The sequence below is a fragment of the Eulemur rufifrons genome, chromosome 18 (assembly GCF_041146395.1).
Source record: "Eulemur rufifrons isolate Redbay chromosome 18, OSU_ERuf_1, whole genome shotgun sequence".
NCBI classification, from domain to species: Eukaryota; Metazoa; Chordata; class Mammalia; order Primates; family Lemuridae; genus Eulemur; species Eulemur rufifrons.
Genome location: NC_091000.1, coordinates 6774763 through 6785615, shown reverse-complemented (window position 1 = coordinate 6785615; position 10853 = coordinate 6774763).

Sequence of the window (10853 nt, the reverse complement as noted above, 5' to 3'; positions counted from 1 at the left end):
TATGTCCCTTAAGAAAGCAACAAATCCTCATGTGTGTATGGTGTGTCTGTGTGTATAAATCTCTTGTTCTTAATAAATGATAATTTGACATTCATGAATTATATAAAATGGTGGGGGGGATGCATGTATGATAGAGGATTAGCAAAGCAAATTCAGACCACCCCGTACTTTTTAATTAGACAATGTTGGAGCATCCAGGTGAGAACAGAATGCATTGTACACTCTGTTAGAGTTTCAGGTATTGCATTTTAATAAAGTGATAAATATCTTGCTACAAAACCATATTACTCTTTAGTAATACAGACACACACACATACATACACACAGCCTCTGAAAGATTTGATGAGGTAAGAGGCCAGCCGAGTGCTTATGGGTTAATCCCCCCTCCACAATATACCTTCTCCTTTTGCAATGTCCAATTGCTATTAATCTTCCTTTCTTCTTCTCACATATTAAAAGGTGCAGAGTGATGGCCAAATAAGAAGATCAACAAATCCTTTTTCTTTAAAAAGCAACTAGCAAGCTGGACCACACTGACCAAAGCCACACAACAACCAGAGAAGCGTTTATGCTCGAAAACTGCGGAACTGGGGAAGTTCTCCCATGTCAGGGCAGAGGTCCTGCCGGGCCGTGGCCAGCCGTGAGAACCGGCAGCTTCTCTGCTGTAGAGGCTCCCTGGACGTGGAATGCAGCAGCACTGCTGACAGAAGTGACTTCTTGCAGGCAGATGAGTTGGGACGAGCCAACAACCTTCAGCCCAGGGTTGCAGCTGGAGTTAGGACAAGCACACTCCTGGCCACGGAGGGAAGGCCACAAGCTACTCATTCATTCAATACCTCATCTTTAAATAGCTTTTCATTGTATGGGTATAGTACATTTTGTTAATCCATTTACTAACTGACAAATTTAAAATAGTTTTAGTTTTTTGCTGTGATTAATAATGCTTCTATGTAAATTCACATTTAAGTCTTTATATGGACATATGTTTGCATTTTTTCTGGTTAAGTACAAAGGAGTGGAATTCTTGACTTTTTTGTGGAGGAAGACAGGCAATAGAAAAATAAAATCAAATGTATAGTGCGATGGTCAGCTTTATGTGTCAACCGGACTAGACTACAGTCATTGAATTAAGCATTTATTTTAGGTATTGCTGTGAAGGTATTCCTTGGATGGACTGAAGTACATATCAGTTGACTAAGTATTGGATTTTGTCCCAGGGAATCTGATTCAATCAGGGGAAAGGGCTTAAGAGCAGAACTGAGGCTTCCCTGAGGAAGAAATCCTCTTCCCTGCCATGGACGCAGTTGGAACTCCTGCCCGTCCTCTCTGGGCCTGTTCTGGGGACTTCTGACTGGCCTCGACACCCTCCGCCATCACGTAGGCCAATTCTTTGCAATAGGTATCAATATATGGCTCCTAGTAGTCCTGTTTCTTGACTGAACCGTGAGTGATACATACAGGCACGCCAGGCATAGACATAAAAACAAAGCTGGCTGGGAGTGATAAGCGTGTGTGTGACGGGAAGATGTTGCTACTTTTTATTGGGTGGGCAGGAAAGACTGGCCGATAAGATGCTGGATTAATTGTATCATTGGTCTCAGTCTTCATGCCTCTTTTATCCAGGCCTTTTGTCATGGAACTTCACAGTACTTTTCACTAAAAAGCAGGATCTGTTTTTCCAACTGTTGAATCTGGACTTGGCTTTATGACCGCTTTTGGCCAGTGAGGTATTAGCAGCTGAGGCTAAAGCAGAAGTTTCAGAAAGTCCTGTCAAGACATCACATGCCTCTGTCCCTTGGCCACAGCCATAGGAACATGCCGGGGCTGGCCTGCTGGAGCATGTAGGAGGCGGCAGCCGCAGTCATCCCCTCTGAGGCCGTTCTGGGTCGGCCAACAGGCAGCCGAGCCCGGACATACCAGTCTGCCCATTCAAGACCAGCAGCAGGTGCCGGACTGATCCCAGACACATGGGGGAGCCCGAGCGTGATTGGCCAAGTCTTGCCCAGATTAGACAAATAAATATTTATTGTTGGAATGTCACTGATGTTTTGTCATTGCTGGCTAGGCAGCATTATTGCAGCAATTAAGTAATTGTTTGATATAACATTGTAACAAGGATAAAGGAGGCAAAAGATTAGGGCTGAGCAACATCAGGCAGCAGAAAGGGTGAGCACAGACGCCGTGACGCAGGAGTGTGCCTGGCACGCTTAGGGAGCAGCCAACAGCTTGCGGGGCAGGAGTAAAGAGAGAGAAGAGAACCAGGAGACAAAGTAAGGGAGTGATAGGTAGCCGGAACACGAGAGGCCTCTCGAGCCATGGTAAGGACTGAGTGTGACAAAAAACCAACGGATGGTTTTGAACAAATTGGTATCGGGACCTGACTTCTGTTTGTAAACGGGCACATGGGAACTCCAGGGAGGCAGCTGTGAAAGTCGGGAGGCTGCAACACCCTTGGGTCACAGTTTCAACGGAAGAGGAAAAACGATCGCTGCTTTGATCAGGTTACAGCAGTAGAGGTAAGAAGTGTTCAGATTCCATATGTATTATTCACAGAATGCTAACAGGATTTTTAGACAGATGGGAAATGAAAGAAAGAGAAAACTAAAGGATGACTCCAAGGCTTCGGCCTGAGCAACTGGAAGGACTAAGTTGCCATTTATTGAGCTGAGGAGGAACGTGGAAGGAGCAGGTTTGGGCAAAGATAGCAGGAGTTGAGATTTAAACATGTTGGCTTTGAAATGATGTTAGGTACACAAGTAGAGATGCCAGGTAGTCAATTATATAGATGTAGAGATAGAAATATGAATTTGGAAGTCACTTGTAGGAAGTATATAGCACAAAATTGAAACTCCAGAGGGAATTTCTAGAAAAATGTAAATTAGCCAAATCGAGCCAAGAAAAAATGCAAAACAAATATATAAATTAACAAAGTTTAGAGGATGATTAAAAAATCTACCACTGAAAAAGACACAGAGACCAAAGGGTTTCAGAAATCATTTCTAGCTCACTAAGTGTGCTGCAGAATTCCACAAGAAACAGATTCCAGAATTGAAAGTGATTTTCTCTGGAGAGTGGAACTTAGGGGTGGGTAGGATGGAAGCAGGGGACTGCTGTTTTTCTTTTCAAAACGTGTACTCCTGCGTAACTCCTTAAATTGCACACGTGTATTACACTGACTGATCTTAAGATTTAAACAGCGTGACCTAGAGGTGCAAAAGTGGGTCTAGTGGGTGCAGACAAATCCTTCCAGATCTTTGGTTATGAATGGGGAGCAGAGAAATAGGACAGTGTTGTGTTTAGGAAGTGGGAAGTAGAAGAATTGTGATATTAAATACGTGTGTATCTACGTAGATGAAATGGCCAGTAGAGAAAGTCCTACTAATGATACAGTGAAGAGAAAAAACTGAAAGAAGATAGTTTTCCAGCAGGTAAGGATGGATACAACATAGAATACAAGTAGAAGGACTCATCTTCAGTGTCTTAGTTAGCTCAGACTGCTATAACAAACTACCACAGGCTGGCTGGCTTATCAATAGCAGAAAGTTTTCTCTCACAGACCTGGAGGGTAGAAACCTGAGGTCCAAATACCAGCATGATCCACTCTTGGGGAGAGGCTCTCTTCTAGGTTTCAGACTGTTTTCTTATTGTAATCTTATGCAGTAGAAAGAAAGCTGGCTAGCTTTCTCGTTTCTCCTTTCAAGGGCATTAATCCCAATCACAAAATCCAATCATCAGCTATATTACCTCCCAAAGGCCCCACACCCCGATACCATCACATTAAGATTAGGGTGTCCACATATGAATTTTGAGTGGTCAGGAACAGTCCATTTATAGTGGGTTTGTTAGGTGGATAGCGAGGGATTCCGGGTCTCCTAGGGACAAAAGTGGGTGCTGCCGTGATTCATGCCCCCCAAATGGGCTTTCAGAGAGGCTCATGGGAGATCTGCATGTGCAGGAAGACTCAGGTCATGCAGCTCCCAACTGTCCAATAAAAGTGGTTCCATGATGACATGTGAGCCACTAGGGAGGTCCTAGTCCAGGCAATATAAAACAAGACGCAGACCATAACCAAGCTCTTTTTTCTGCTGCAACAAGGGGTCAGGTCATCATGTGTGGTGTATGTATCATGCTTTGTCAACCTTTGTCTTGCTCTTGCTCTATATTCCTACCTTGCTCCTCCTCAATAAACTTCACCTCATGTTGCCTTACTTTGATGTGTCTGGTCATTCTTTCACCATGAGCTCACCAAGAACCGAGAACACAGAACGAGACTAAACTTGACAGGATCTTTGCGTTTCCTTGAAGGGGGAAAAAAAAAGACTGTTGCAGAGAGGTTTGTGTGGATCTGGTGTCAGGAAAGGTGAGGGGGTTGCTGCCTGAGAGCCTTTGCTTTCCAAGTTTTTCTAACACTTTCTGTTTTCTAACACTGTTTTGGTTTCAGTAAAGTATGAAAGGAGGCTGTTAGAGGAAAATATGAGTTGGAGAAGGTTTCAAGAGAGGAAAGATGACGTGAAAAGTCATCGTTGACAGTGGGGAGTGAGCCCTTCATCAGAACTGGACCACCACGAGAGGCAAAGCAGCAAACAATGTTTTGCAGCAGTGTTGAGGGCTCCTTGGAAGTTTGTGTTTGTGAACGTAAAAGATTTCCATAGAATCACACCCGCCTGGGCACTGTATCAACCAGGGGTGGCTGTGGTTGACCTCAGGGATTCACACAGTCACTTCGAGGAGCAGGAGAGTGGGGTCACACATAGGAGAGGAAGTGGGGTGGATGTCCTGGGAGATTTCCTGGGCTATTTTGCAGAGGTCTGAGGGAGATGTCAACAAATTTTGCTGGTTGAAATTGCACCAAAGAGAATATTTTACTGTTGAAACCCTGTCATATTCCACAGGCTTGGGTGCACTCGAGAAGTGGGAGGGGAGAGTCTATCATCTTATTTTATTTAGCAATGTGAAGAATGTGAAACTATTGGTATTATTTTCATTTAATACTTGCGAAAATGAGTCATCAGAAAGTGAATAGTGAGGCCAGAACTAGAATACAGAGCTTCTACCTTCTGTTGAGGCAGAATTTTACCCCTACCTTCTGAGAGTTTTTAGCTGGGCCTAAGAATTTAATTTACATAAGAAAGATCAACAAGAGAAAGGTGTACAGATTTATACAAGTTTTATATGACATGAGAGTCTTCATAAAGAAATGAAGACCCAAAGGAGTGGCAAAACCTAAATTCTTTTATATTAGGTTGAACAAAGAGACACAATTGTGGAAAAGTAACCAAACTATGTGGGGAGACTAAAGGGAGATAAGAGTTATTTCAGTGAGGTCTACTTGTGCAGGATTCTCTTGAATATGACTCCCTGTGGAAGAATGTTTTTGTTCTCCTGGGGCAGGAAGAACATTTTTCACATGCGAGTTTTTATCTCCCATTTTCAGAAAGAAAGGGTGATATTAGAAAGCCCTTCTTGCATCTGCTGTTTTTCAAGTGCCTTCAGTTTAAAATAATCCTTCCGCCAAAGTGGCCTATTTGGGGATGCCATATTCTGTCACCCTTCACTTCCAATTTTTAGTTTCATTTTATTTTGTTTTATTTTGTGACAGATGGCCTCAATTTTAGTAGAGCATTTTTAAAATGGATTGCTGTTTTAACTTTTGCTATTCCCTTTGCACATAAATTCTGAACGCCTGCCATCTTTACTAAAAAGGAGGCAATCTATGGCACTTCTTTTACAGTCTCCAACTTAAATTAAATGTAATTTTGGAAATTCTGTGTTTCCTAAAAGAGAGGGAAAGTTATCTTATTCAGCTTCACCCACTTAGAAGGGAAAGATTTGAAAAAGCATATATTTTTTAAATCATTAATTTTTCCAAATCCAAATTCTAAAAAACTTTCTTAACTTAGACAATTATTCCTCCTGGCTCTACCTTCAGTTAAATTGTGCCAATTTCTATGCGAAGGACACTCTATTAAAGTGCTTATCCTTGAAAAAGTTGACACATTCCAGGAGAATGAGTAGCTCGTTTTTATCAGTACTTAAATATTTAATTCAATACCCCAAAGCCTTGAAGGGTTGTTCCAGGAAGATTTTGAAACTTGAAACCCAATTTTGCTTTCACTATTACTCATCTACTGAAAAAGAATTTTCAAAAAACTCTACAGATCCTTAAATCAACAAATACTTATCAACCGTGGTAATTAGACACCCAGTCCTATTCATGCTACTGGTATTACTGACAGACCAAATGCAGCCGTTCACTGTCTTGCCCTGAACTCTTACTCTACAGCTAAAAAGCATGGAATCTCTTGCAAAGACCTTTTAAAATTCCCTCAGGAAGTGGTTATCTGCAGAAGCATTCATTAAATTTGGTTGTCCATTGGCTTGTCCCTTATCCATGGAGATTATTTTAACTCTCTTAGTTTTTCAGGCTAACAGAAAAATGGTTGACTACTCATGTGGTCTGCAAGGAAATTTCTTCTGGAGGACATAGAAAGCAAGCTCTAATGTCAGAACCGAACAACAGAACCTACACCAGGGTGAAGAACACCAGTCGGGTTTCAACTCTTGAAACCCAGAACCAGTTTGTAAAATCCAAAATGGATGAACAGCTAAATTTTTACATCTTTATTTTTTAGTTTTCAATTTCAACTATAAGCCAATCATTTAAAATTTCTTGGGAAATCACTTTTGCCTAGTTAATTATTTCTAAAACAAATTTTTTTAAGGTTTTATAAGGCCAGTCGTTTAGAGCATGTTAACATGCTTCAAACTAAATACTTTTAACTACATTCTCTTCAAGATTACCTATTATCACAATACATTTAAATTGCTAGAAAATCCTTATAAACATTTATATATGCCCGAACAGATCTAATGTTATTTCTATCTAAATACATTTCTATCCAAATATTCAATAAAGAAAATTATCTGCCATCTGGTACATAAACTCTCTGCATGTTTGATTTAATATGGTGGGGTTTTAATAAAAATTAGGTAGAATTGTTATGTGTATATAAGCTAGGGTTTACTGAACTCTCTTAATGGCTGAACCCCTAGAAATAATTTCAAAGTAGGTTTGTCTTTATTTACTCTTGGATATTACGGATGTCCCTCTGATAAAACTAAAGACTTTGGGTTTGGAAAAGATTAAGTAATCAAAACTAATTGACTGTCTAATATTCTAAGGTACAAAACACACATTAAATAATACAAAATAATGTAAGAGCCATTTCAGGAAAAACAAATAAGCAAACAAACTAATCCAGAGCACTGCTAAAGAATTATTAGGTTAATTTAATTTTTTGGTGAGGAGGAAGGACAAACTTACTTGACAACATTATGATCACATGGTGGCCATCATTAACCAAGAGTAACTGATACATTATACTGTAAGTGGGAAATTTAGCCAGATAACCAGATTCCTTGATTGTACTTAATACTTGCACAAATAGCAAAACATCCATTTTTGGACTTCAAGAGCAAAACTAATTTGGGGTTTCAAGAGTTGAAGCCCCTTTGTGTTAGGTAGATAGTTAGGGTCTCTGCTCTTCTCAGGACAAGGGGTCCCTGCTTTGGTGCTATTTCGAGCAATTGCCCCACCTGGGAAGAAGGATAAGGGCGGGCGCTCCATTTTGGTGTTGCTCCACCTTTAATCCTATCCTGAGCAACTGCTACACCTGAGGGAGGAGGGAATGCGCTATCAGTCTGGGCATTCCCCAGCCCAGGTATAATAGGACTTAGAAAGTGACCTAGAGTAAACTAACGCTAATTATTATGCCAACCCACTGAGATTATCTCCTGCGGCCTTAACTTTCTTATCTATAAGATGAGGAAATTAAAAAGTCCCTTCCAGTTTTAGCATCTAGTGATTTCAGTGAGATCATCACCCCATAGTTGATATTTTAATAGCTATTATTGATAAAACACGTGGTGGTGTTTTATAATTTGCAAACTGCATTTGCATATTATCCCATTTAATCTTCAAAATGAGATGGTATAATTTTGCCACCTTTTTGAATAAGGCAATTGAGGACCCGTGTGTTTAAGAAAAATTCCTGAGGTCACACAACTGGCAACCACAAACTCTCATCCTGAACCCAGATGATCAGACTGTATAAAGTTCTCATCGCAATTCTAAATCTTTGAGAAAATTATGCTTAAAAAATAACTCTTTAAAATATTTAACACTCATGTTCTCAGTATTTTGATCACCTTGGGAACCTAATTGAGAAGCTTTCAACCACAATTACTACACGTGTCTTATCCTTCCCAAGATACAGGCTGTAATTCTGAGAAGAAGCTAATGATGTCTAAGGAAAGAAAGGAAAAATTAACTGGAATAGGTAACAGAACATCTCCGTCTCTTCTACACATCTTGTAAAATTGAGAAACTGGTAGCTGACACTTACATTTCAAGGTAATAGGCATTACATTTAATTTTATACCCTGATAAATGCGATGCCTATTTCAATTTGCTTACCAACGTAATGGGCTATATTCTTTATGTAAAGATAGCATCATCACGACACAGAAATACCAAGTCTTGAGGAATTTTCTACAAAGTTGACTAAAGAATATCTTTAGCTGAGACCTTTTCTCCATCCTCGATCATTTCTTTAATCTTCAAAAAGTTACAAATACTCTGTGGGCCTTTGTTTAGCCACTAAATAAAATAAACTTATAAAGTGTTTTAATGATGAGGGGTGAGGATCTAGAATAAATTGAAGGAAAATAAATCAATAATATCTTAACTTCCTCATGATAGGAAGAGTAAATCATTTCCCTTTTAAAAAATTACGTACATTTATTCACAAAGTATTTTGAGTGATTATTGTGTGCCAAGTACTTCTCAGGCCTTGGGGATACGACAATGAACAAAACACAACTTCTTCCCTTGTGAAGCTTGCATTTTGTTGGGGGAGACAGATATATACACACAAATACATGATTTTTCCAGGTGCTAATTAGGGATATAAAAAGAAAACAGAGTAGACAAAGGGGGAAAGAGCTGAGGGAGGGAGGTCAGAGAGAAGAGTACATGGAAAGGGCCTGAGGCCCAGTATGCTTAGGAGGTCCGCAGCATAGCAAAGAGAGCAGAGAGGCCAGGAACAGGACATGAGGGCAGACAGGGTTCACTTTGCATGAGGTGGAGAGCCTGGAAGTCTTCTTCAGAGGAATGTCATGATCTGAGTTAGGTTTCAAAAGGATTGTTCTGATTGTGTGTCAAGAATACACTGTAAGGGGGCAAGATCAGGTGCAAAGTGATCAATAATAAGAATGAATTGCAGAAGTCCAAGTAAGCATATGGTGAGCTGGGAAAGGGCCCTAGCAGTGGAAATAACAAGTGATGGTCAGACTCATCAAAAGAAGAGCTGTCAGAACTTATGGATGGTTCAGCTGTGAGGAGTGAGGAGAGTCAAGAAAAACTCAGAATTTTGTCCTGAAAAACCAGAAGATGAATATGCCTTTCACTAAGATGACAAGAGGGCAGGTGTATCAGATTGGTGTCAGCAGGGAAGTGCACAAATCGAGACTTCAGTTTGGGGCATGTTAAATCAGGGAAGCCTATTAAATATCCCAATCAAAACCACAATGATGTATCACTTAACTCCAGTGGGAATGGCTTTTATCCAAAAGTCCCAAAACAACAGATGTTGGCGTGGATGCAGAAAGAAAGGAACACTCATACGCTGCTGATGGGACTGCAAACTAGTTCACCCTCTATGGAAAATAGTATGTGATACCTTAAAGAACTGAAGTAGACCTGCCATTTGATCCAGTAATCCCACTACTGGGTATTTACCCAAAGGAGAAAAAGTCTTTTTATAAAAAAGATATCTTCACTCGAATGTTTATACCAGCATAATTCACAACTTCAAAGATGTGGAAACAACACAAACGCCCATCAATACATGAGTGGATTAATAAAATGTGGTGTATGTATACCACGGAGTACTACTCAGCCATAAAAATATGGTTAATACCCCTTGTGACAACCTGGATGGAACTGGAGACCATTCTTCTAAGGGAAGATTCTTCTAAGTGAAGGTACTTAACTTAGATATTTCTAAGTGAAGTATCATGAGAATGGAAAAATAAACACCACATGTACTCACTGTTAAACTGGAAGTAATCAATCAACACTCATGTGCACATATGGTAGTAAAATTCAGTAGAAACCAAGCAGGTAGGAGGGGGGAGGAGGAAACCGGTAAATTCATACCTAACGGGTATGATGCACACTATCTGGGTGATGGGCACTGATAACTTTGACGGAAATGGCACAAAAGCAATTCATGTAAACAAAACATTTGTACCCCCATTATACTCTGAAATAAAAAATAAATAAATAAACATCCAGATGGATGTCAATTAGTCACTTGGATGTATGAGATCCAAATGCAGCAAAGGCTGGAGGTGTAAATTTGGGCGTTGAATGATGAGTCCACCCAGGAAGTCAGGGGTAGCTGGAGAAAAGCTACAAGTGCTGGGAAGGTGGGGAACAGAGCAGAAGGGACTGAAAAGAGGCAGCCAAGGAGGCAGGAGGAAGCTGAGGGAAGTGAATATTCTAGAAGCATTTTATGAAGGGCCTGAACTATGTCAAATGCTGCTTATAGGTTAAGTAGGATGAGAACTAAAATATGCAAAAGCGTCTGATAACCTTGATACAAGCTGTTCCAGTACAGTGATGGAGACAAGAACCTCACTGGGATTGGTTCATGGTGAAAGGAAGGGGAGACCACGAGTGTCATTAACATTGGTGAGGAGATTTGCTACAAAGGCAGCAGAGAGTTGGGGTAGGTGGTGTGAGGGGTTATGGCATCAAGGGAGGGCTCTTCTAAGGTGGGGGCAATCAT